The 26,244-nt window shown below is 41.0% G+C and overlaps 1 protein-coding gene and 1 long non-coding RNA gene across 2 annotated transcripts in view; both read left to right on the top strand.

Moving 5' to 3' along the window:
- Nucleotides 1-26,244, top strand: part of LOC147706859 (epoxide hydrolase 1-like) — a 265,167-nt gene that overhangs the window by 221,531 nt on the left and 17,392 nt on the right. The gene's annotated exons all lie outside the window — the stretch shown is intronic.
- LOC147706860 (uncharacterized) lies at nt 12,143-13,699 on the top strand. The gene is made up of 3 exons (XR_015296600.1): nt 12,143-12,256; nt 12,818-12,926; nt 13,596-13,699. It is a non-coding gene; the product is annotated as an uncharacterized LOC147706860 (long non-coding RNA).

Here is a 26,244-nt window from a genome sequence, read left to right on the forward strand (position 1 = left end):
ACCCAGGGCTTTATTCATCACCTTTGTCTTTTCCTCCATCAGGGTATTCAATTTTAATTTTATCATCAAATAAAACACCTAGATATGCTTTGGCTAAGCTAGCAGAGCCTACGTTGTAGGCTTTTGTGCTAGTCCCCCGACGCCCCACTTCCAGAACAAAAGATTTAGAAAAATTGGGGGATAATTCTAGTGTGAACATGAAGGAGACAAACCGGTCAATTAATACTTGTAATGCTCTCGGTGTTCGTGCCATAAGCACCTCATCGTCCGCATATAGCAAGACTGGGACTGATCTAGTTCCTATCCTCAGTGTATCAGCGTGCAGTAAAATCAAATGGGATTCCAGCCCATTAATATACACAATGTAAATAAAAAAGGGGCAAGGATACACACTTGACGCACTCCTCTAGAACATCTAAAATTGTCAGTAAGACCCTCCTCCTGAGTAAAACTAACTGCAGCTGTTGTATTCACATATAAGGACATTAAAACATTTATTATAGCCCTCTCGACACCTATCTCATCCAATAAGGCCAATAATTTGCTATGGTTCACTATGATTCCAGACGCCGGAATAATTTCTTCAGACTTGAGGGGCCCTGAGTCTTATTTTTTTGCATTATAGAAATTTACCAATAAAAACCGCAACCCTCTAAGAATTTGTTTTTTACCTCCCAAGTCTCCTGCAAGCATATAATCTTGTATGAGGTTATAAAATTAACCCATCTCTCATCACCAAATTTGGAAGCTAAACCTGCCACATTCCAAGATAACAAACTAATATTTCCCCCACAGTGGATGTTATAACCTATGACCGGAGCGGTCTCTCCCCGGCTGGTGTCTACCTGGCAGGGAAGGGTGATACTGTCTGCAGATTGAGCTAAGACATCACTCCTATGATGTACCCTGGGCATCAAGACCTGAGTTTGCATTTTAATGTTGGTTATCTGCCAGATTCTTGGTACTGTCTCATCCTCAAGTCAATCCAAATCATTTAGATCTGACAAAGAGGCATAAACATTCAGTGTTATTAGTAAACCCTTGTTTAGTGGATCCTCCCCTGCCTGCCCGTAGGCCGGGTTCTTTGAAGAGAGGTTCGGTGTAGGCCTATAAAAAAAAACGAGAGGTAGAGGTTTAACCTCTGAAGCATGGAAAGGAAACTCAGTCGCGTGTCTCAAGATGTTATGCACCAATACTGGGTATCTAAAAGAGACAATCACAGCATCACCCCTAAAGATTTTCTTTGAGCACTCAATCCAGGCGACCCATCTTGCCATCAGGATTTTAGTGTGATCTGAAACATTAAATCTACTGTGGATATTAGTGTGATCTGAAACATTAAATCTACTTTGAGTCCCTAGCCAGTGAGCTACTTTGTTGATCAGATTTTCTGTGGTTTCAATATTATTCGTACCCAGACCTTTAACCCCCACCAAGACTACTGTTTAGGGGCAACACTCCGGCGGCAAATCAATTGTCGGCAAACCTATACTGTTTGTGATGGTATGATTGGTCCTGTCATGCTCTATCTCACCCTCATTGGGATGTTGCTCTCCCCGTCCTCCAACCCTCTCACTTATGCTACCCATATGGTGGAGAAGTGTGGCTCACTGGTTAGAGGAGGCAGACCTGGAAGCAGAGGTCAGCCCGGGACCAGGGTTCAATTCCCGGCTCGGCGGGGTCTTGAGTCCTAAAATGTCCATGGACTCGACAATTCTCGCTCCGGTGCCTACTCGATTCACGGGTTCACACTCTGTGATTCTGGGCAATAGCTTGCTTAATCTCCACAACGGCCCCTCGCGGCGGGATGCCTGGCTTTCACCTTGCAGATACCCTGCCGGGGTTATCTCACAGGGGAATACCAGGACGGGTTCCCTAAGCAAGCGCTTAGAAACCGTTCGGTGATTTGCGCTATATAAATTCCTGTACATTTACATTTACATATGGGGCCTAGGGACCATAACTTTACAATGTGACCCTTTCTCTACAGGCAACTTCTTCAGTGCCCCTTCCCTTATATTACAAGCTGCCGGAGGTTGTGCCATTGCAAGAAGGGGAATTTTGGAAACAATTTTCAACAAGCACTACAATTTTTAGGGCTCGCGAAGGGAGAGCCCTTTTGCAGGGGGTTTCAAAATGAATCTTGAAATTGCACATGCTTGTGCATATGCTTTTTTAGGTCTCGGGCCTAGCGTACACTGCACGGCAGTGTCGCGCAGCCAGAGTCCTTTCTGGAGGTTTTGAAAATGGACCTAGGAATTCCACGCTGCTCTTGCGTGTTATTTGCTAGGTCCATTTTCATTGGCCTTTGCGTGCGTGTACTTGTAAAACAGAACAGGCAATAGGCCATGGGCGGTCGCGTAGCTCCGCCCATGGCCTATTGGTGTCTGTTACGCGCACCAAAGGCCATATATCTTCAATTATCGCGGCCAGACACGGTTGCGATAATTGAAGACATATGCTCGCAGTGGTGCGCGCACCACTTGCAGGATTTTTTTGTTTTACAAGACAATCGCTATCGCCATTGCTTGTTAGGACTTGTTTAAGTCTCCCAAGAGGGCGACATTCAGTGGTTTATGGAGGGTAAGCAGCAAAACACACAAGATGATGGACGGAATGTTGCACAATGGCAAAACATTCAACCCCAGTCACAGATCTGGGTTTAATCCTTTATTTTGCTCACCAAGCCACCCCAGTTCAGACATGGCCATATGCAAATCAGCCTTGACCCTGTGCCTCATGGGAACAGTCCAGCCCGATCTGCCAAGCCATGTCTTCCCTGGACCGGAATCGAGCATCCTAGGACCGGTTTATGGCTACCAGCCCTCTTCAGCCAGGATAGCTTAACTCCAGTGGCTTAGTGAGCACGGGACCCACGTCTGGGCATACCCTTTCCACATAGGGTGAACAGCAAAATACACAAGATGATGGACGGAATGTTGCACAATAGCAAAACATTCACCCCCAGTCACAGATCTGGGTTTAAGCCATTGTTATTTTGCTCACCAAGCCACCCCAGTTCAGACATGGCCATATGCAAATCAGTCTTGACCCTGTGCCTCATGGGAACAGTGTTTTGTGTTTTGTGATATTATTAGCATAAAGGATGCCCAGACATTTAATATTCTTGAGGGGCAACACTTCAGATTTATCAATATTCAATTTATACCCGGAGAAGTATTCATGCAATAAGGAGAAGAGATCATGTAAGGAGGTTTCAGGATTAGAGATATAGAGTAATATATATGGTCTGCGTAGGCGGTGAACTTGATATCAATATTCTTATATACAAAACCAGTATAAGATGCTGAGCGCCGAATTTTTTCGAGAAAGGGTTCTAAGGCTAAAATAAAGAGAAGAGGGGATAGGGGACAACCTTGTCTAGTGCCTCTATGCAACGGAAAATAAGAAGATTGAACACCATTGACCCAAATAGAGGTAGAGGGAGCTGAATATAATAGATTAATTAATTCAATAATATGGAGACTAAAGCCGTGCCACCGGAGAGCGCCAAACATGAAGTCCCAGCTAACTCTATCAAATGCTTTTTCAGCATCAAGGGTAATAGCATTTAATGGAGAATTCATTTTTGAAGCTAGGTGAATAATATTGAGGAGAGTTCTTGAATTATCCATAATGGATCTGCCCTTAACAAAACCAGACCGATAAATGTTAATGAGGTCGGGAATAATAGCATTTAATCAGATAGCTAAAAGTTTTGCGTATATTTTACAATCAGTGTTAATTAATGAAATAGGCCGGTAGTTTTTACAAAGAGATGGGTCTTTATCTTTCTTAGGGAGAAAACATAGCATTGCTTGTGTAAAAGAACCTTTGGATTCCCCCATGGAAAGAAAATTAGTAATCAAAGAAAATAGATGTGGTAATAGGATATTCTTAAAGTGAAAATAGAAATGAACAGTAAAGCAGTCGGGACCAGGTGATTTATCTTTAGGTAAGAGAGTAATGGCATGGAGAATCTCCTTTTCGGAAATAGGAGCATCAAGGGAGGAGAAATCAACAATAGAGTTCGAAGATTTGGGAATAGTTTGGAAAAAGGAATCAAACTGAGCAGAGGATGGTGTTGATTCCGGGGTGTATAGAGAGGAATAATATTGAACGAAACATTCGAGGATCTTGTCATCAGTAGAATGTCGATTCCCATGAACATCAGTAATAACAGCTATTTTGGATTTTTGTTTCTTGATTTTGAGATAATTCGCAAGAGATTTACCGGCTTTGTTACGCCTGCCATACATTTTAGAATTGAATTTAAGAAGATTATTACAAGCTGCATCCCAAGAGTGTTTCTTATATTGAATTTTTGCTTTGACTAGGGAAGAAATAGTTTCAGCAGAGTTAGAAGTGAAAAAGAGATGCTCCAATTCCTTTATTTGTTTAAGAATAAGGGAAGATTGAGCAAGGGCCTTTTTCTTCTTACAAGAGACAAAATCAATAATAAAACCTCTAGCCATAGCTTTGAAAGCGTCCCAAATAAAGTGAAATCGAGAAGTTGAATTAAGGTTATTTAGAAACAATTCCTCCATGAAAAGAGTGAATTGTTCGTTGAATTGGGAATCTAGAAGAAGGGAGTTGTTAAAACGCCAACGCCGGGAACTGGGAGCGGGTGAGGAGAGATCAATATCAAGGACAACCAGGGCATGATCCAAAATAAGGATAGAGCCAATTTCGGAGTTAGTCATAAATTGGAAAGTGTGTTGAGTGAGAAAAATGTAATCACTACGGAGTGTGATGCATGAACGGGAGAAAAAAAGGAGAATTCCAAGGTGTCGGATGGGATATCCTCCAGGAGTCAATTAGGCCTCTGGAAGAAATAGCTTTAAAAAAGGATTTTTGCATCTTGTTGGGAATATATCTAAATTGAGACCTACGATCCAGAAAAGGATCCATAAGTTGATTACAGTCACCACCAACAATTAAATCAGCAGTAGCATGCGAGGAGAGAAGTAGTGAGAAATCATTCTAGAAAGACAAATCTACGCCAGTTGGACCATAAACATTACAAAAGGAAAGATTCGTATTATTAACCATTACATCTAAGAATAACCATCTACCATTGGTATCTAACAACTCATTTTTTAACTGGATAGATAATGATTTATGAAACAAAATAATAACACCATTTTTGTTATTCACTAATGGGGAACAAAAGATGTCGCCCACCCATTGTTTGCGTAGTGAAGGCAAGTCTTTAAGTGAAAGATGAGTTTCTTGCAACAAAGCAACTTGACATTTCAATCTTGCTAAATGAGATAGGACCCGCTGTTTCTTGACAGGGTTACGGAGTCCTTTTACATTCCAAGAAATAACACGAAGGCTGTTCATTTCTTGGAATCACAGAAAAGAAGACGAGAGAATAGGAGAGAAGAACTGTAAAATAATAGAAATATGCAAGAGGTAAAGAAGATAGAAGAAGGAGATGAAGCTATTGGGAGGAAATTAACAAAAGAGACATTGAAACCCATAGCCACCGTGAAGCGAGGAATAAAAGTGAGTAGATTGGAAAGAAGTTGAGAAAATGAAAAAGGATCAGGAAAAGAATAGCAAAGGGAAAAAAAGTAAGAGGAACTGAATCAGAAGAAGATTGCCTTAAAGAAAGAGAAAAGAATGATGTGAAGGGGGAAATCCAGAAAAGAAGAAGAGGAAGAAAAGAGGGAGAAGGAGAAGGTGATGGGTGGAAATGAGAAAAGAATAGGGAGACAAGATCCCCCAAGAAAGGAAATCAGAAGAAAGATGACAAAAAGCCGGGTAGCTTTAGTCATGGAGGACAGTTGAACCAAGGACATTGGAGTGAGAGGGGGAGCAGCAAAAAAACAGACGACCGCACGAGCAGGAGATGAAAACAAACATTAGGTTACATCAAACAATAATTATAGCAGAAAAATAAAAATCCAAAAACAAATGGTAACCGGATAAGACAAGTGAAGGAAACTTACCAAGCAGTTGGGAAGGGATGTCGGCAAAAAAGGATGCACAATAAATGGCTGCACGAGAGAATGTATATATGACAAAAAAAGAACTGTGAGGAGGAGACCTAGGAAATAAAAAGAGGAGAACAGAGAACATTGTTACAACAATAAGAGAAATACAGAACGTTTACAGAACATCAAACATAAATCAGAAATGCTAAGAATTGCTGAGGTCCATGTGCTCATCCTTGTGGGTGTGGATAAACTTCCAAAGATCTGCAGGGTCATCAAAACTATAAGATCTGTCTTTATAAGTCACTTTGAAAAAGCACGGATGGATTAAGCCATATCTAGCGTTCATCGAACGAAGCGTGGGACGCAGGTCCAGAAATTCTTTGCGTCGAGCAGCAGTTGGTTTGGAGACATCTTGGGTGAGGAATATTTTGTGACCAGACCAAATCAACTGCTTATGTTGCTTAGCTGAATGGAGAATAGTCATGAGGTCTGAGTACAAGAGGAAGTAAGCAATGATGCCTCTAGGTTTAGACGTAGAAGAAGAATTTCTTGGACCAAGGTGATGAGCCCTTTGAATGTTGACATCCATATGTTTAGGGAGACCGGTTATAGGGAGAACTTGAGTCTTCAAGAACTGGATGATGTTAGACCCCACAGAACTTTCCGGAACACCATAAATACGCAGGTTATTGCATCGATTGCGATTTTCCAAATCCTCTGCAGTTTTCTTAAGATGATCAACCTCCTTAGTAAGGCTAGCAACACTGGCTACGACGTCTTGAGCATCACTAACCTTTTGTTCCACATCCGACAGTCTCATATCCAAACTGGACCATTTGTCCTCCATTCTCAGAAGAGTTGTGGTGGTTTCCGTCGTGAATGGAGGAATGAGACGAAGTTCCTCCATAATATCCTTGAGAGTAACAGGAGGCGGAGATTTAGATGGAGGATCCTTTTTGTGACGTTTACCAGTTGTTGCGGGTCTTTGTGGACCAGAAGCGGCGCCATGAGCCTTGATAGTATGTAAAGATTCCATCATAACGAGAAACACCAGAAAAGCAAGACAGAGGCAAAGGAGGAGCCAATCGCTAGCAGCACCAAGCAATAATGACAAGGAGAGGTCAAATCAGAGGAGCAGGCGTTCAAAATAAACTCTAACAGAGGTAAAGAGGCGTCGAGTTGTGAAGCCAAGAAATGCCAGTGAAAATGACTGAATAAAATCCATGAAGTGGAATGCCCATCAGGAATAAATAATCTTCAGCAGCACATTATCACAGGAAACTGCAGAAAATATTCAAAAAGCTAAAACACAGCAGAAATGGAGTCTGAATCCATGAGGCAGCTGCAAGTTGAAGAAAGATACAAATAGCGCAAAGGAGAAAAGGTTGGCGCTTCACAGCTAATAGAGCAAATCCATAAAGGAAGAATAATGTCCAGCATGAATATCAGCAGAGAGCAAAGCCATAGAATATGAGCAGGAATGGCAGCAAGGGAAAAATGCTGCGTGAAGAGAAAAACGGTAAACAAAATGGCGGCCGCTAGTCGGGGGAAAACACATTAGCAGACTACAGCGCTAAAAATGCCATCATTTGAATGGGAAGCATGACCAGGTGTAGAGGGCCACTTCTGACGGCAATATCTGACGTTTTTACCACAAAAATCCATTGTGGAGTCCGCCCTTTCTTTACGAGCGCTGCTCGTCGATTTGGAGCTCCTCAGGGTGCAGCCATCTTGGTTCGCCGCGTCGCGCACTGTCTCAAGCACCATTACTTTGAGCAAAATAAATGAACGCAAAAATGAAGACCACACAAAATAACGCAAGCATCCTTGTCCACCCTTCTACAAATGGCGCACAGTGGCCTGGTGCTCAAAGTACACATTTTCAAACTTGGACATGAAGCGCACCTTTCTGGGCAGAGGTGAGTGTGTCCTCCTATGTAAAGCTCATCAGCGAGCGACTGTGTAACATTGTGTACACACTTTCTCTGAAAGTTAGTGTCTAAGGGAGTGCCGGCATACCCTCAACACGTCACAGGACGTGTCACCATCCGCTGGCACCGCCCACCGACAGGCGTCACTCTCAGGGCCTGTGTGCAGGGAATGCCTGAAGAGGTGTCTTTCACCTGTCGGCTTTTCGAGCTGGTGTTGGGGGGGGGGGAGCACAACAGTTCTATGGTGCCCAGCTATAGAAGGGATTGACGAGGATGCGGCTCCGGTGGGGAGGGGGGGAGGGGGCAGTGGGGGGGTAGTAATAACAATGAAGATAGGAGGGGGTCTTATCAAAATGACTGGGTGCAGCATAGTGGCCTCAGTGCAGCAACCTTGGGAAACACCTCAGCAGCAGCCACGGCAATCACACAACCCCCAAAGACAAAATTGACAGACAAAGACACAAACCCACATTTATAAATAGATGCACACATCAAGACACAGATGCACACAGAGAGAGAGAGACACATACACCAAACACACACACTAGAAGATGCAACACAATAACAGAGCCCCACACACAGAGACAGACACACAGTGACATAGATGCAGAGAAAAATACACAATCACAAAAAAACACAGGTGACAGAAACACACATAGAAAGACTCTCATACAAAGCTACACATACATAGATGTAAAGCATGAAATGCATATACAGAGACCAAGATACACACAAAAATAGATGTACAGTTACAAATGTACAGAAAGAGACGTAGAAAACAGTGAGGTACAGGTAGACACGCACAGAAAAGATGCACATACAGAAACGCACAGATAATTGTAGGAAGGCAGGATAGACAAATATAAATAGGAGACATCTGTAGCACCAAAAACAGAGAATAAAACAACCAAACAGATCATACAACTACTTGTATAATGAGCAAACTGGGACCCTTTCCAGGTGTTTTTGTTGTTCACTTTAACAGTTTTTTTGCATTTTTTTTATCATCACTTTTGATGGCACTCATGAATGTGTAAGGCCTAAGTATTATGTCTCTTTGTGTCCTGAACTCTTATAGAGGGGACCAAACAAAGAACTATATAATATATGTAAACATGGTTGAATACAAATCTGTTCTAATGTATGTGCACAATATATACATACAGTGAGTCTGTGAATATTACAATCACACCTTCTGTCTTGAAAGAAGTCCATTTACTACATGCACATGACTTTGGGTTGTTTCATTTCTTTGTTCAAGTGCCAAAGGACTTCTAATAATGTGAGAGGAATAGGAAGATGATGCTTGTGTAGAGGTTGCCTTGCAGATATGTCTTAGTGGGTTTCCATTACACTGACTAAGCTGTGGGTCATCCCAAACACTCTAGATCTTTCATGTAGGACAAAGTGCCAGTGGGCGGTATTGTACTTTCTTTATTGTTGGGCTGGACTGGTTATCAAGGCATGGACTTCACATTTGGCAAAAGACCTACATTACCGAAACTGACTTCTACCATTTTGGATTTTGCTGGCAATTGATCCTGGTGATGTCTTATTATAAAATGTACCTTCATTGTAATCCAGAAGGGCTCTTGAATCAGAGTAAACTGCTGACTAGCTGGAAACTCACCAGCTACTGGTACGACTGTGAAGAGTGCTTGAACTATTTTCTAGAGAATGTATTTTACTAAAAACAGTACAGAAATTAATTTAATATCATAGCTTGATTTGCCTGACAAGGTTAATTTTGCATGAAGTTTTTGCTTTTCAGTGGAACTAAAGAATCATCTTTGCATTATGGGAGACCAAGTGGACTCCGGTATACCCACAAGCCTCACACTGAGAGTTTCTTAGACCAGGGTTCTGGAGTTTATAGAGGGATTCTGCTCAGTGTATCTGAAGTCGCTTAGTCCATATAGCATATAACCTTCAGATCTGCCCCACTTGCCTGATACAACCATTAGAAAACGTCAAGCATAAGTACCGGCATAGGCCCAGCAGATTAGCTGCAGTTGTTGCTTACATCCCAGTAAGATCTCTGGGAAGACACTTCACATTTCTTCTGATGTCCAATAAAATATCACAGAGTAGTGTCCTCTTGATTTGCTGCCTAGCTTTTGAACCGCCTATTCATTTTCCCTTTTTGTCTGAAATAATTGTCTGTGCTTTCCTATCACTTCTACTTGGATGTATGACGTTACAACGCATGCTATTACAACGCAGTACTTTACAATGCATTTTTTACAACGCAAATACTTTTACAACGCATGCTTTTACAACGAATACTATTACAACGCAAGATAGTGTTAATAACAGTAAAGTGCTATTACAACGAAAACATTTACTACGCATACCATTACAACGCAAATATAATGTATATATTTTTTTTGTAACATAAAACCTGGGACGGGATGCAGGGAAACTAGGTGTTTTGGGTGGGGAAGTGTATTGAAAATGATGAGAAAAACTATAACGTAAGGGAAATAAATGCTACAATTTTTTTAATTAATACTCTAGTAATAAAAGTAATACTCCAGTATTAAAAAATAATACTCAGGTAATGTAAATTGTAGAAAATTTTACACACACAACAAAATTAAATAAAAATATACTAAACATATATTAGAATGAAAGAAAATAATTATTTGAAACAAACAAAATTATACATACACATAGTTGCCATTTTAAAATATGTAGTTCAAACGTTAGTCCTACAACTCTTTCCATGAAAAAATACCACAACACTACTTTCAAAATGGATGCCAAAACGGCACGGAAAACGCAAATAACATATCTTTTAACAAACTTTTAAATTATAACTTTCCACATAAATAAAACGTATGTAAAACAATCATACCAACGCTGTGTTTACAAAAAAAACCAGTGACACTGACCAAAACTTATAAATACGAGGCAGACACCATTTTTAAAAAAGTTGATTCTCAACTCCCAGAGTGACCAGATGCCAAAGCTGACCCTCTGACCTCTTCACCTAAACTAAGACCAGATCGGATCTCAGGAGTAATATTTTTCGGAATACAAGTGAGTTAGTTAAATTATTTTCAGAATAATATTCTGAAACAATTACAACGCTGCACCTAATACGTTTGTGTTTTCTATTTAAAGAAAATATTATACCACCAAGATATTACTATAATTATATATACATATATCCATATATACAAAACCCTACATTTTAAAAGCTGAGAAAAACATGTAATAAATTTTGTTTATTATTTAAAAATGAAATCAAATAAATGAACATATAATATTTTTCTAACATCTCAAAATGTTGCTTTTTTTATTAGTCGAACTACTAAAAACAACGCCGCAAAAGACCAGTATAAAAAAATTGTATTTTGCTACAGAGGCAACACTCCTCTTCAATAATAATTTGAAGGTACTTTTGGATATTTTAATCAACAATTCTAAACACACGAAACGCAAATACAGTTATTAATACACATATATTTAATCGATTTTTTACAGAGAAATTCATCTTCGAGAAAATTATTAAATATTTTCTACTTTGAAAATTGAAACGTCAACTTATTAAAAAGGTAATTATGTTATTATTTACAATACTGTAGGTTTAAATATATTTAATAATACTGTATTGAGTTATTAAAAATAAAAACTGTAGAGATAAAATTAATTTATAGTAATCAATAAAGGTACAGCAGTAACGAAAGAGTGAAATAGTGTAGAGTTACAAATAAATAATTCTATTCAGACTCCAAGTAGGTGCAGCATGAAAAAAAGTGTAAGAAGGTAAAAGGGTATTATTTTCTATTCATACACCAGATAGATGCTGCAGTAAGGAAAGTGCGGAGTAGTGTAGGGGTCACAATTTCTATTCAAACTCCTAATGGTGCAGCAGTATAGAAAGTGTAGGATGGTAAAAGGGTATTCTTTTCTATTCTTACTCCAGGAAGGTACTGGAGTAGGTAAAATGTAGGATAGTGTAGAAGTATCAATTTAAATTCAAACGCCAGGTAGGTGCAGCAGGAAGGAAAGTGTAGGATGGTGAAAGGGTATTATTTTTAATTCTTACTCCAGGTAGGTGCTGCAGTAGGGAAAGTGTGGGATAGTGTAGAGGTATCAATTTATATTCAAACTCAAGGTATATACAGCAGAATAGAAATTGTAACATATGTAAAGGCTATTATAAACAGATTTGTTAACATTATTTTCTACAGCAGAAAATTTCACATTTAAATAACATTACCTTTTCCTTTTTCATTTTTTTACAAAATCACAATAATCTCCAGATCATCAAACAAGGATTTTTTTTCAAAGAGTGCAACAACCCAAAAACCAACCAACTAACACACCATCAAAGCAGAAACCAGATGACAAAGAGAGAAAAAACCCAAAAAGGTATATAAAATTCATACTGCAAGAGAAATTATTCTATGAGGCATTAAAATTATAGACTTTTCTACCTCCAGATACGAACAGCAGTAGAGCAAGTGTGTGGAATGATAATAGGTTATTATTTTATATTCTTACTCCAGGTAGGTGCTGCAGTAGGGAAAGTGTGGGATGGTGTAGGGGTACCAATTTCTATTCAAACTCCAGGTTGGTGCAGCAGTAGGGTAAGTGCCGGATGGTAAAAGGGTGTTATTTTCTATTCTAACTCCAGGAAGGTACATCAGTAAGGAAAGTGATGGATAGTGTAAGGGTATAATTTACTATTCCCACTCCAGTAAGGTGCATCAGTAAGGAATGTGATGGATAGTATAAGAGTATCATTAACTATTCCCATTCCAGGAAGGTGCAGCAGTAAGGAAAGTGATGGATAATATAGAAGTATAATGTAAAATTCCCACTCCAAGAATGTGCAGTAGTAAAATGTAAGGTGTAATGTACTAATGAAAGTCCAGCTAAATGCAGCAGAAAGCAAATTAAACATTTACATTTCTTATTTCCTTTTTTTAGAAACTCAAAGCAATCATTTAAGAAAACCAAACTCCACATCTAAGGAAGCCAACAAACACAAAAGCCAGTAAGAAAAAGAAGACCACAAATAAATACAGCAATCTGAAAGGTAAATAAAATACATGAAACGAAATACACATTTTATGAAGTGCAAGAATTTAAATACTATTTACACTTTTGTTACCTGAAGCAAAATAAAAACATTTGAATGATAAAGAAATATGATGAATGATGGATAGTGTAAGGGTAAAATGCACAATTCCAACTCCAGAAAGGTACAGCATTAAAGAAAGTGATGGGTAGTGTAAAGGAATAATTTACATTTCCCACTCCAGGAAGGTGCAACAGTAAGGTAAGTAATGGATAGTGTAAGGGTAAAATAAACTATTCCCACTCCAGGAAAGTGCAGCATTAAAGAAAGTGATGGATAGTTAAAGGGAATAATGTATTATTCCCACTCCAGGAAGGTTCATCAATAGTGAAAATGATGGATAGTATAAGAGTATAATTTACAATTCCGACTCCAGGAAGGTGCAGCAGTAAGGAAAGTAATGGATAGTATAGGGGTATAATTTACTATTCCCACTCCAGGAAGGTGCAACAATAAGGAAAGTGATGGATAGTGTAAGGGTATAATTAACTATTCCCACTCCGGGAATGTGCAGCAGTAAGAAAAGTGATGAAGAAATGTAAGGTGTAATTTTCTAATCAAAATCCAGCTAAATTCAGAAGAAAGCAAATTAAACATTTACATTTCTTATTTCCTTTTTTTTTTTAGAAACTCAAAGCAATCTTTTAGGAAAACAAACTCCACATCTAAGGAAGCCAACAAACACAAAGGCCAGCAAGAAAAAGAAGACCACAAATAAAAACAGCAATCATAAAGGTAAATAAAGAACATGAAACGAAAAATACATTTTCTAAAGTGCAAGATTTTTAATACTATTTACACTTTTGTTACCTGAAGCAAAAGAGAAACATTTAAATGATAAAGAAATATGATAAATGATGTATAGTGTAAAGGTAAAATGCACTATTCCAACTCCAGAAAGGTGCAGCATTAAATAAAGTGATGCATAGTGTAAGGAAATAATTTAGAATTCCCACTCCAGAAAGGTGCAGCAGTAGGAAAAGTGATAGAAAATATAAGGGTATAATTTATTATTCCCACTCCAGGAAGGTGCAACAGTAAGGTAAGTAATGGATAGTGTAAGAGTAAAATTAACTATTCCCACTCAAGAAAGGTACAGCAGTAGGAAAAGTGATGGATAGTATAAGGGTACAATTTACTATTCCCACTCCAGAAAGGTGCATCAGTAGTGAAAATGATGGATAGTGTAAGGGTATAATTTACTATTCCCACTCCAGGAAGGTGCAATAGTAAGGTATGTAATGGATAGTGTAAGGATAAAAATTACTATTCCCACTCCAGGAAGGTGCATCAGTAAAGAAAGTGATGGATAGTGTAAGGGTATAATTTACTATTCCCACTCCAGGAAGGTGCATCAGTAGGGAAAGTGATGGATAGTGTAAGGGTATAATTTATTATTCCCACTCCAGTTAGGTGCATCAGTAGGGAAAGTGATGGATAGTGTAAAGGTATAATTTATTATTCCCACTCCAGGAAGGTGCAATAGTAAGGTATGTAATGGATAGTGTAAGGATACAATTTACTATTCCCACTCCAGGAAGGTGCATCAGTAAAGAAAGTGATGGATAGTGTAAGGGTATAATTTACTATTCTCACTCCAGGAAGGTGCATCAGTAGGGAAAGTGATGGATAGTGTAAGGGTATAATTTACTATTCCCACTCCAGGAAGTTGGAATAGTAAGGTATGTAATGGATAGTGTAAGGATAAAATTTACTATTCCCACTCCAGGAAGGTGCTGCAGTAGGGTAAGTGTGGGATGGTGTAGGGGTACCAATTTCTATTCTAACTCCAGCAGTATAGAAATTGTAGGATGGTAAAAGACTATTATAAACATGAAGGTGTATCATTACAGAAAGTGTGGAATGGTATATAAAAGCAAAATGCAAATTATGATCTACAAAGAGGAAAAACATTAATAAAATACAAAAATAAAGTTACTGCAGATCAACAATGTATTTTTTTGAAAAATTCTGAAGCAGACAAACTGTTAGATATAATTGTATGTCTTACTATTTACTAACACATATTTAATGAAATAGATTTCTCCCAACAGAAAATGTCTACACAGGAAAGAGCTTCCTACATCAAATCAAAGAAAGGAAAAAACCTACTAAACCATGCTGGATACATTTATTGTAAAGAAAGGGTAAGTTTTCCTAGAAATCATTGAGGTGTGTGCAATACTACACATCCCATTGCAACGGCAGAGCGGTTACCCATGAAGATTTCATGTTAAAAACTACTGATCACAACCACTCTGCCTCTGCAATGGAGATTGATGTAAGGGAAACCATCAATGAAATGAAACAACTTGCAAGCACCTCCAATGATTGATTCTACAGGAAACATTTTAAGAGAGGTTGCACAACATGTCCCCTCTCATGTTGCTAGTAATATGCCTATAATTCCTAATTTGAGACACATTATTCAAAGACAAAAGCAGGCAAGTAACACTCAAACCACCACACCTCATACTTTTTCTGATATTACTATTCCACCAGAACTAACTAATTCTTTTGCTAATGAACCCTTCCTTCTCCATGACAACGAAAACCCTCAAAAACGTATTCTAATTTTTAGTACTCCTCGTAACCTTGTAAAGTTAGAAAATAGTGAAATTTGGATGATGGATGGGACGTTTAAAAGTACACCCCATCCATTCTTCCAAATTTACACTATACACGCTAAAATTAACCATAATGTTTTCCCCTTAGTATATAGTTTGCTGCCTGACAAGACTTCTGCAACCTACACTGAACCTACACTGAACTTTTATCAGTTATTAAAAATACAACAACAAAAAGTCCTAGGAAATTTATAGTTGATTATGAATTGACCATGATCAATGTGATCAGTAAAACGTACACGGATACCCAAATTCAGGGGTGTTTTTTTCTTTTTTCCCAGGCATTCTGGCATAAATTACAGAAAACATCCCTGGTTACAGAATGCTCCTCAGACAGCAAACTCCAAGTTGAATTAAAAAAATTAACAGCACTTTGTTTTGTTCCTCCCGAAAGTGTAGATGAGTACTACACTGCCATTACTGAATCAGAATATTACAGCCAAAATGAAGACAAATTGGCACCCATCCTAAATTATTTCGAAGACACATGGATTGGGCACCTAAGCAGATCGGGTCGCAGGAGGACGCCACGTTTTCATGTGGACTGGTGGAACTGTTACACGAGCTGTTTAGAGGGAGAAGCTAAAACAAATAATGCCATTGAGGAATGGCATAACTCCTTCAACCGTACAATTGGAAAACCTCACCCAAATTTCTACTCTTTTTTGGAAACTTTGAAGAAGGAGCAAAGTTTCCAAGAAATGAGACTTTCCCAAGCATTAAGTGGTAGTCTAAACCCACGAGTTACAAAAAAAACAAAAGAGATGTCTGAAAGACTATTGGGTATAATACAACAGTTTTCGTTGTGTGTGGCTCTAGACTACCTATAAAATGTGGCTAACATTCTAAGTTTCTAAAATAAATATTTGAACTTACTTTCCTGCTTTGCCCTAAATTTAACAAAACCCTAATTACAATTGGCTTTAATATTTTTCTAAATTATTTTCCAAAATGATTAGTCGGGTCAGCCTATTTATTTTTTCCTTTTTTTTCCTATTATTTCCTGCCATAAGAAATGCATTCTTTTTTTACTTCTATTATCCCCAAATATACAAAATTGGAAATGAGAAAAAAAAAAATATTTTTTTTTTCATAATTTAATAAATCCATTCCAAAGTTCGGAACATCTTTATACATATTCTTTTTGAAAAAATGCTTTTTTAAATGAAACTATTTTTTTTCGAACCTTTCAACTAAACTAATATTTTTGAAATGCTTCCTTATTTATATATGAAATTAAACCTAATATTTTTTGGTTAGAAATACAAAATAATTCTGAAAAATAATGTAATAATTTCTCCATAAATTTCGATTGAATTTATCTATAAATTCAGCATTAAAAATGTAACCCTTTTGAACTTACAAGATTCAATTTAAAAACTTGGAAACAAATTAATGCAAATAAATAGCATTATAAATTAATGTGATATTTTTCCTTTTTAAATACAACTATACAATAATAACATCCTAAATACTTGTTCTATCTCCTACCAGAACAATTTCTCACTAAACAACCCTAGCTATTTCCAAAATGAGATTGAAAAATAACAAGCCATTACCTTAAAAAACCATCCAAACCAAAGATATTCAACGTACAAAAATATCTGCTATATATTTTTTAAAAGCAGAATATTTGTGCTAAAAACCAACAAAACAACCAAGTGTAATTAAACCAAGATTCTCTCCATCCTTTTCAAAATTGAAACGATGTTATAATTAATATATTTTCACAATTATTTCTTGATCGTGTTCCTAACCAAAATTACAGTAATAAAATGAAGAAGCATTTTTCTTTAATATACTAACAACATTTATCACATTATTAGTTGAAAGGAAATCGATTACATATTTAACAAAAAGCATTTTCCATTAATGTTTTCAATTTTCAAGTATTTTTGTAAAACAATTTAAGAACATAATCTTTCATATTTTTCAAAGAACATCTAAACATGATTTTTTTAACTCATATTCTTTTTCTGACCCGACATAGGCATATCCTAGTAACACGATAGTCGACATGTTGTTTTTCATGTTTTAAATTACATACGAAAACGGCAACCTCTCCTTACCCTTTCTTTACAATAAATGTATTCATTTTAACTTAAAACATGTTTATTTAATGTTAAAAATGTTTCCTACCTGGACGTAGATCAGCTTCCAGCTGCTTCCTGCATCGATGCTCTTCAAAATGGCCGCTTACGTTTACGTGAATACGTCATCGAAAGCTGCAAAGATTGAAAAAGGACTTATTAATACTTAATTATATTGATTTAAGTAAAATTGTAATTAAATTATATTGTACATGTAATAAAAATGAAAAATACTTTAAAAAATGTAATAAACATTTTGCTATTTTTATATATATTTTGAATAAAAAATAAATAAAAGCAACTATGTTACATGTGTTTTATTAATGTATTTAATTTAAATTGTCATCTTTATAATATTTATTTACTTGTAACCGGCCAAAAGTTACCAGGAGCCTTGTGGGGAGAGAGCTGCACTCACTTGAGGAGCATTTGGCCAGCCATCCGCTTGCTTCCCGCCTGCCTGCCTCCCGCCGCCTCGCTCCTCCTCCATCTCGGAGCGCGGCCGCCGAGCGGAGAGCGGGCCAGGGGACTCCAACCCCCAGAAGCCCTAGCATCCCCACCCAGCAAACGACCGCGCCAGGAGGCGCATAAGTTCAGCGTCAGCGCGGGGGAACCGGCCACAAGTTACCAGGAGCCTTGTGGGGAGAGAGCTGCACTCACTTGAGGAGCATTTTGCCAGCCATCCGCTTGCTTCCCGCCTGCCTGCCTCTCGCCGCCTCGCTCCTCCTCCATCTCGGAGCACGGCCGCCGAGCGGAGAGCGGGCCAGGGGACTCCAACCCCCAGAAGCCCTAGCGTCCCCACCCAGCAAACGACCGCGCCAGGAGGCGCATAAGTTCAGCGTCAGCCCAGTCTCGCGTGACGCCGGGCGAAGCCCGGGCAAAGGGCGGGCCGTCTGTGGCCATCCGTGGACGACTGGGGACGGGACGGGCCACCCCCCTTGTCAGTAGCATATATTCCTGGAAGTACCCGACATTCACCCATAAGGTACTGTTCTTCGCCTTTTCCTTTATTTGCGACCTATTGTTTTAGTAGCGAGATTCCACTCCTGCGCTGGATCAACTGTGCCCATCATACTTCCCCTCATACCATACTGTTAATTAATGAGGCAACCCACAGTAAATATGAGTATCCAGGGCAAGAAAGCTAAACCATCTGCTTCACGTCCAAATACAAGACTCCAGGCCACAATGCCACAGTCCCTCCCAACACTGACTGCAATTGATAAAATGCTTCAACAGACCATATGGGTGGTTGCCAATGCAATAGAAAATACTGAAAGAAGATTATCCTTCCCACCGACAAGTTCTAGAGACCAAGGCGTAGATTGCTCGGCTATTCCTATGGACCCCACGATCCTGGACTCTTACTTAACATTCACCTTTGCAGAGCTCCCTTGTGCACAGATCCCGACTGAGACCCCAGCAGCGGACGACTCATCTTTGGCTTTAGTTGAGTCTTCCACCAACAATGACGACCAACCTTGCATTCTGCCTTCTTCTCCCCCTGTGATCAAATCAAAACCTGGCAGGGTGGGCTCTAAGACAAAAAAAGGATAGTCTCCCTAAAAAAAACAGGTACAAAGAAACAGCCTAATCATAATTTGGTAACCCCATTTGACCACCCCCGGCACCTATCTACAGGGATACCTTGCTGGGTCACCAACATGGTGACGGATCTCCAGAACAGTTTAGAGCAAATAATTGCCTCCCACAATAAACCCCTGGTCTCAAAACTTGATAGATTATCTTCCATGTTAAATAATAAGACTATGGGGACAACTAAACTACATAATTCAAATAGAAAACCAGGACCAACAACTTCTGCTGCTAAATCTTCAAACCTTGTACCCCCTCCTACACCTGCAGCAAAACCACCAGGTCCTACCATTCCTCTCGCTGTGGGTCAGACTGCTAAATCTAGTCAACACCCTAAGGAGGGCAAAAACATTGCACCAAAAAAGTAACACCTACATCTAGACCCCCCCCCCACCTAAATCAACTTCTAAACAACTGCTGACAATAAATATGCCTCCAGAATCACAACTGTATGTAGTGGCCCTAGTGTGAGTCCCACCCCTTGGCGAGGGGAAGAGAGAGCAGGAGGTTGATCTACATAATAAATGCATACAGTGGCTGAGCCTAAATAGACCCTTACCTCCTAACATTTCAGGCCACATATTGGCAGTGAGAAGAGTAGACTGGATTGGAAGGGGCCCTAAAACAGTGGCAGGGGATGTTGTTACAATTAATTTTAGGGACTCCTCAGCTGTTGATCACATTTGTAGAACCCCTTCCTACAGAGAGTCGCAAATATTCCCTTTGCACTTGTCCTATTTCTATCCTATTCCAAGCCACAAACTGCCCCACAAAAGGAGACCACAGCACATCAGAGATCCTTTCCCCACCCGAACGGGATTCACTTCTGGCAGCCACTTGGGGAGGGTTTCCTTCCACATACCCCGCTCTACCCGATACAACCCCAATGGAATAGGTTTAGCGTCCTCGAGGAGGTGGACTGACTCATGGAGTCAAGTACACCTCCAAGAGAACATAATGAGGGTAAACCAGTGGAAGGTGTTGCAACTCAGGAAAAGTCACTACCCCCTGCTAGTTCTGTGATCCTCTGCCCCCACGTCTCAAAGAGGGAGGAGTCAAGGGTTGAACGGAGCCTGAACTAGGTATTACTTAGTGAACAAGGGGGAGAAAAGGATAAAGTTAAGGCCATGGAAGGTAGTATAAAAATACTCTCATGGAATGTCGCAGGCCTAAAGAGTAAGCTACTTACACCAGACTGGTTCTCCTTTCTGTCCACTTATGACATATGCTTGATGCAAGAAACCTGGTCCCTCGAGACAAGTGAAAGTCCCAGTTTTGCTACCTACGACATCCCTGCAGTCTCAGGCGGGAAAGGCCGCCCTTCGGGTGGCCTTGCCATATGGGTAGGCTTACACTTAGGCATGCAGGGTGTACAGGTAGACACTAACTCGCCTGATATCCAATGTGTTTTGCTAACATCTGTTGGCAGATCCACACTGGCTATCATTAATATCTACTCTAGGCCTACCGTGAACGGAAAAGAATCGAGTGCTATTCTAGCGCTCGACCATTTCCTTCAGTCACTTGACCCCGTTACCTCGATCATTCTTGGTGGCGATCTGAATTGCCAGTACGAACCATTGGGTGGATCCGAGCTGTGTGAGGAGGATGAGGTGGACTTGCTCTGGCAAATTCCAGCCCCAAGAATTGCCCCAGTTAAGGCCTGGACCCCGTTAGTACTACAAATTAAGGCCTTGACCCTTGCAATGTCTCTGCGGGCATGCAATGGAAGGGGCAATAATGAAAGTTCCGGCCTGCCCACATATAATAGGACAAATCGAACTTCCACCATTGACTATCTTATGTTGGAAGCTAAAGATCGGGGCAAGTTCAAAGACTTCGAGGTTGTCGCAAGGCACAATAGTGACCACAATGCGTTGGTCCTATCACTTAAACCTGGTGCATTTGGATTGACTAACCCTGTCTCTAACTCCACCCTGTCAACTCCACCATATATTTTATCTAACAACAGGAGAAGAGTCAAATGGCCTTCTTGCCTAGACTCTCCTACCCGTCTCGCAAAAATCTACCAGATAGCTGCTCCATTAATAAGTGATATGGGAAATTCCATCTCCCATGGGCAGACTATAGAGACCCACAGAAAATTAGTTGAGAATCTAGGGGATGTATTCTATCCGGTTAGTGGGTCTAAGTTGCGCCGGAATAAAACACATCCCTGGCACAACCATGCATGTAAAAACTTAATGAAAGACCTACTTAGGGCAATTGAATCCAAGGATATCTCAAAAATTAGAACAACTAGACTGTTGTACAAGAAGGCACTCATTAGCGCAAAGAGTGAGTGGGAGGAATCTAGGTGGGAAGAGTTGAGACAGGCACTACTTTTAAAAGATTCTAAGACCTTTTGGCTAAATGTCACTTCCTCAGTGATAGGCGAGAGAGACACTGGGGTCTCAAACATCGCCCCTATAGTGTGGGAGGCACACTTTAAGTCACTCTATACAAGCCCTGAGCTGGAGGATTCTGGGTGCCAGCCCCAGGAGGAACTGCCAGAATTGGCTTTGGAGCCACGGGATGGTGTGCCACGGGACCTCCGGCACGAGAGTCGACTGCCCGGGGCCCCGCAGCCTGGGAGTTTGGTTCTACGCGCCCGTACGACCCGGGAGATCACGCATGCGCATCGATTGCTGGGGGCCCCGGGCCCTGGGCCTTTCCCTTGTCAAAATCTTAGCTCTGATCAGGCCTCCGAGATTTCGGTTGCCCCAGACACCCTGCATGAGAGTCAACTGCCGGGGGCCTTGGGAGCAGGGATCTCGGCCTCCTGTACTAGCATAGCCCGGGACCCCCTACACGAGTGTCGACTGCTGGAGGCCCCGGGATCAGGGATTTCCCCCGGTAGAAACCATAGCTCCAATCGAGCTTCCGAGTTTCCCATGGCCCCAGACCCCCGCATGAGTGTAGACTGCCGGAGGCCTTGGGCGCTGGACTCGGACCCTGTCCCGTAATAGTGAGAAATGATGCCCCTACTGGAACTCCCTTTTATAGCTCAGTTAATATCACACTTAGGGAAGTTGAACTGGCAATTGAGAAACTGCTCCCAAATAAGGCCCCGGGTCTGGATATGCTCCCTGGAGATCTCTTCCGATCCCAGCCAAAGATTTGGTCCCCATATCTGATGGTTCTGTTCAATGCTGTCCTACGGGGCTCCCCAGTACCTGAGACCTGGTTGGGGGCTGAGATTGTTCCAATTTTTAAAAAGGGTTGTCCGCTCTCTCCATCAAATTATAGACCAATCAGTCTACTCGATACCACCCAGAAGCTGATGGGCCGAATTCTGCTGGAGAGGTTATGAGGCTGGATGGAGGAAAACAAAATTTTGACCACCCTCCAAGCCGGTTTTAGATCAGGGGTCTCGACTCTGGACCAGATCTTTCGACTCCAGGTCCTATACTGGAAAACTGCAAGAGTAGAGGGTGGCAGCCTCTACCTTGTTTTTGTGGACCTGCGGGCCGCATTTGATCTGGTCCCGAGGGAGAGGCTCTGGTCGGTGTTGGAGGAACTTGGTCTCCCTCCTTACTTACTAGATGCCATAACCCGGCTTCACACTGGGAATTACGCCCAGGTGAGGTGTGGGAAAAACAGGGAATTATCCGATCGTTTCCCTGTCACTCGAGGAGTACGCCAGGGTTGCGTACTAGCCCCTACCCTCTTTAGCTTGTATGTCAACGGTCTGATAGATAGACTTAATTGTGTCAGGGATAATGATGCTCCACGCCTGGCCACTGGCAGGGTGCCCGCTCTGATGTTCGCGGACGACACTCTGCTGTTGTCGCGGACATCAACGGGCATCCAGAGGGTTCTGGACGGGTTGGTTTCCTTCTGCGCCTCGCGGGGTCTAGAGATCAACTTAGAGAAAACCAAGTTTATGATCTTCAACCCCCCGAGGCACACCCGCCCTAACCCCACATTGAATGGAACCCCTCTTGAGCGAGTCAAGACCTTCATATATTTGGGAGTGACTTTAACTGAACACTTTACATGGGACCAGCAAGTCTCGGAATCCTCCCTGAGACTTGCACAGATAATGGGTGGCGTAGGCAGATTCCATAGCGCCTCAATCTTTAAACCGGCTACCCCTGCCCTAGAGAAAATACAAAACACAGGTCAGGTCCGCAGCCTTATACGCTGCTGAACTCTGGGGACACACTAATACATGTAATTTAATGAAAGTCGAGCATTCTTTTATGCGTCATTTGTTTGGTCTCCCGCAAAGCACGCCCCTGCTCCCATTCCGCTTGGACTTGGGTCTGGAACCTATTACTGACTTGGCGGCAGCTTGACCCCTGCTCTATTGGAGAAGGCTCTGGTCTGTGCCGGAGTTGGAACCGTTTGGAACCGTTTAGAGCAGAATTCAAAACTATCTGGGGGCAGCTTAAGATCAACAACACACCATGGCTGGCACATGTTAAGTCTCTCCTTTACCAAATTGGTCTTCCCCAACTTTGGGATACACCGGAGGATAGCTGTATGAGGATGCAAAGGACTGTTCTGGTGGCAGCTGTAAAATCGCATAACCTCAAACTGCTACACTGCTCTACTTCCCTGGGCAGATTGTCCAATGAGTTCCTCATAACAAAAACTGAATTCAGGATGGAGGCGTTTTTGGACCTGGTGCAGCCTCCACTGGCAAGAAAGCTATACATTCAATTGAGGCACGGCTCTTTACCGGTTGGGGCATTTACATCCAGATGGACCAAATCGATGAAGGTTAACTGCCCCGCCTGTAATCACGCCAGGGAAGACATTATACATATCCTCTTTTTCTGCCCAGCATACAATGAAATCCGGAAGTGCTGGATTATTCCATTATGCAAAAACTTGGGCTTTAGACACTGTGCTCATGCCTGTAGAGTCCTACTTTATGACACTGCCCCTCTCATTGTCTTTGCCGTCTCCCGGTTTCTATTCGGCATGTGGAGAAGAAGAACTGCAATAATCCATAAGGAATAAGGGACTATTGCTCTTATCTTTTACTACTCCTTTGATAACCATTGTCTAATAACTTTTTAATTCTGATGTATTTATGTTTTAATATTGTGCTTGTATATATTTTATTGCACTTTTATGGTCCTTGACCGAAATAAAGTTATCAAAGTGAAGTGAAGATTATTTATCCTTACCTTCATCCTTATTTCTTTTCCTTTCAAATCTTTCGCTTTTTTCTTCTTTCACACCTTCCTTTTCTTTTCCGCGGGATGACCAGCTTCAACTATGGAAATAAATGAAGGACAATTACTTCCATTAGAAACAATGCAAAAGCGTGGGAACTTTTTTTCAAAAACTGTTAAATTATATGTCACCTTTTTAAAATTTGTAATATAATACTAAAATGTAATATCCCCAAAAATAATTAAATAAAATTATTTCCAATTTTTTCATTAATTATTTTTATTTTATAAAAACATTAATCAAAAATTTACAATAAAATGCAAAAACATAATTTTTTCATCAAATTAATCAAAGAAAAGTACTAAATAAAAATTATACATATTTTTGTAAAATAATTGAATGAATGAATGAATGAAGTGCGATTTGTATAAGCGCTACTTTGCCCAAAGGCGTCAAGGCGCAAAAGATAGAATAGAAAGCCAGGTACTGAAGTGGAATGGAAGGGAGAGGAGACCTAAGAGTAGGCTTCAGTAAAGAGCAGAGTTTTAAGGCCCTTTCTGAAGAGCAGCATGGAATCCTGGCCCCTGAGTTCCAGAGGGAGCTCATTCCAAAGTCTGGGGGCTAGTGAAGAGAAGGCCTTACCACCCCATCTCGCCTTGGCGACTCGGGGAATAGACAACAGATACTGACCGGAGGAGCGTAGTGCCCTGCCTGGGATATAGGTCGATACTAAGGTCCTGATGCCCTCAGCGCCAGCACCGTGAAGAGCCTTATGGGTGATGGTCAGAATTTTTAATTTTATTCTGGCATACACCGGGAGCCAGTGAAGGTTTCTCCTGATCCTGGTCCCTGAGGAGGGTCTGGGGGCATTGACAACGAATCTTGCTACCGCGTTCTGGACGACCTGCAGGCGATGGAGTAGTTTAGTGCTCATGCCAAGGTAGAGAGCATTGCAGTAGTCCAGTCGCGAGGATAGAAGGGCAACTGCCACCTGTTTCCGTGCATCAGGGGAAAGGTAAAGGGTGAGTTTTCTTAGTATCCTTAAGACCCCGCAGCAGGTTGAGACTGTTCTACTTACCTGCTTATCAAAAGCAAGTGAGGTGTCAAATATGACTCCCAGATTACGGGCAGAAAGGGAGGGCTGGGGACAGGATCCAAGTGTCTGGGGCCACCAATCGTCTGACCAGATCTCCTTATTTCCCCCGAAGATCAAGATCTCCGTTTTCTCCCCATTCAATTTAAGAGAGTTCGAGGCCATCCAACCTGCCACAGCTTCCATACAATTACGGATGTTTAGGGCCGTGGTCTCGACAGAGTGGGACATGGAGACCATAATCTGGGTGTCGTCGGCGTACGAGAGCACTTCCAGTCCAAAAGTTCTAACAAGCCTAGCAAGTGGGGCCACATAGATGTTGAACAATGTGGGGCTCAACTCGGAGCCCTGCGGTACCCCACATTGCAAAGGCATGGCATTGGAAAGGAAGTCACACAGTTTGACCCTTTGCTCCCGATGGTTGAGGAAGGAAGTGAGGAGGCTGAGAGCCAGACCCTTCACCCCCGTCTCACTGAGGCGGGAGGCCAGAATGGTGGGGGACAGGGTGTCAAATGCTGCCGTAAGGTCGAGTAGGATCAGAAGAGTGGTCTGACCACTATCGACCTTGGCGCGGATATTATTGACCACCACTGTAAGGGCTGACTCTGTACTGTGCGCCTTTCGAAAGCCATGCTGAGATGGATCAAGAAGGCAGGTCTTATCTAAAAAAGCGCTAAGATGGTGTCATATGGATACTTCATTACATATATTGCGTTAAGTTAGCATGAGTGTATTACATG

Source organism: Lissotriton vulgaris, chromosome 6 (genome assembly GCF_964263255.1).
Source record: "Lissotriton vulgaris chromosome 6, aLisVul1.2, whole genome shotgun sequence".
NCBI classification, from domain to species: domain Eukaryota; kingdom Metazoa; phylum Chordata; class Amphibia; order Caudata; family Salamandridae; genus Lissotriton; species Lissotriton vulgaris.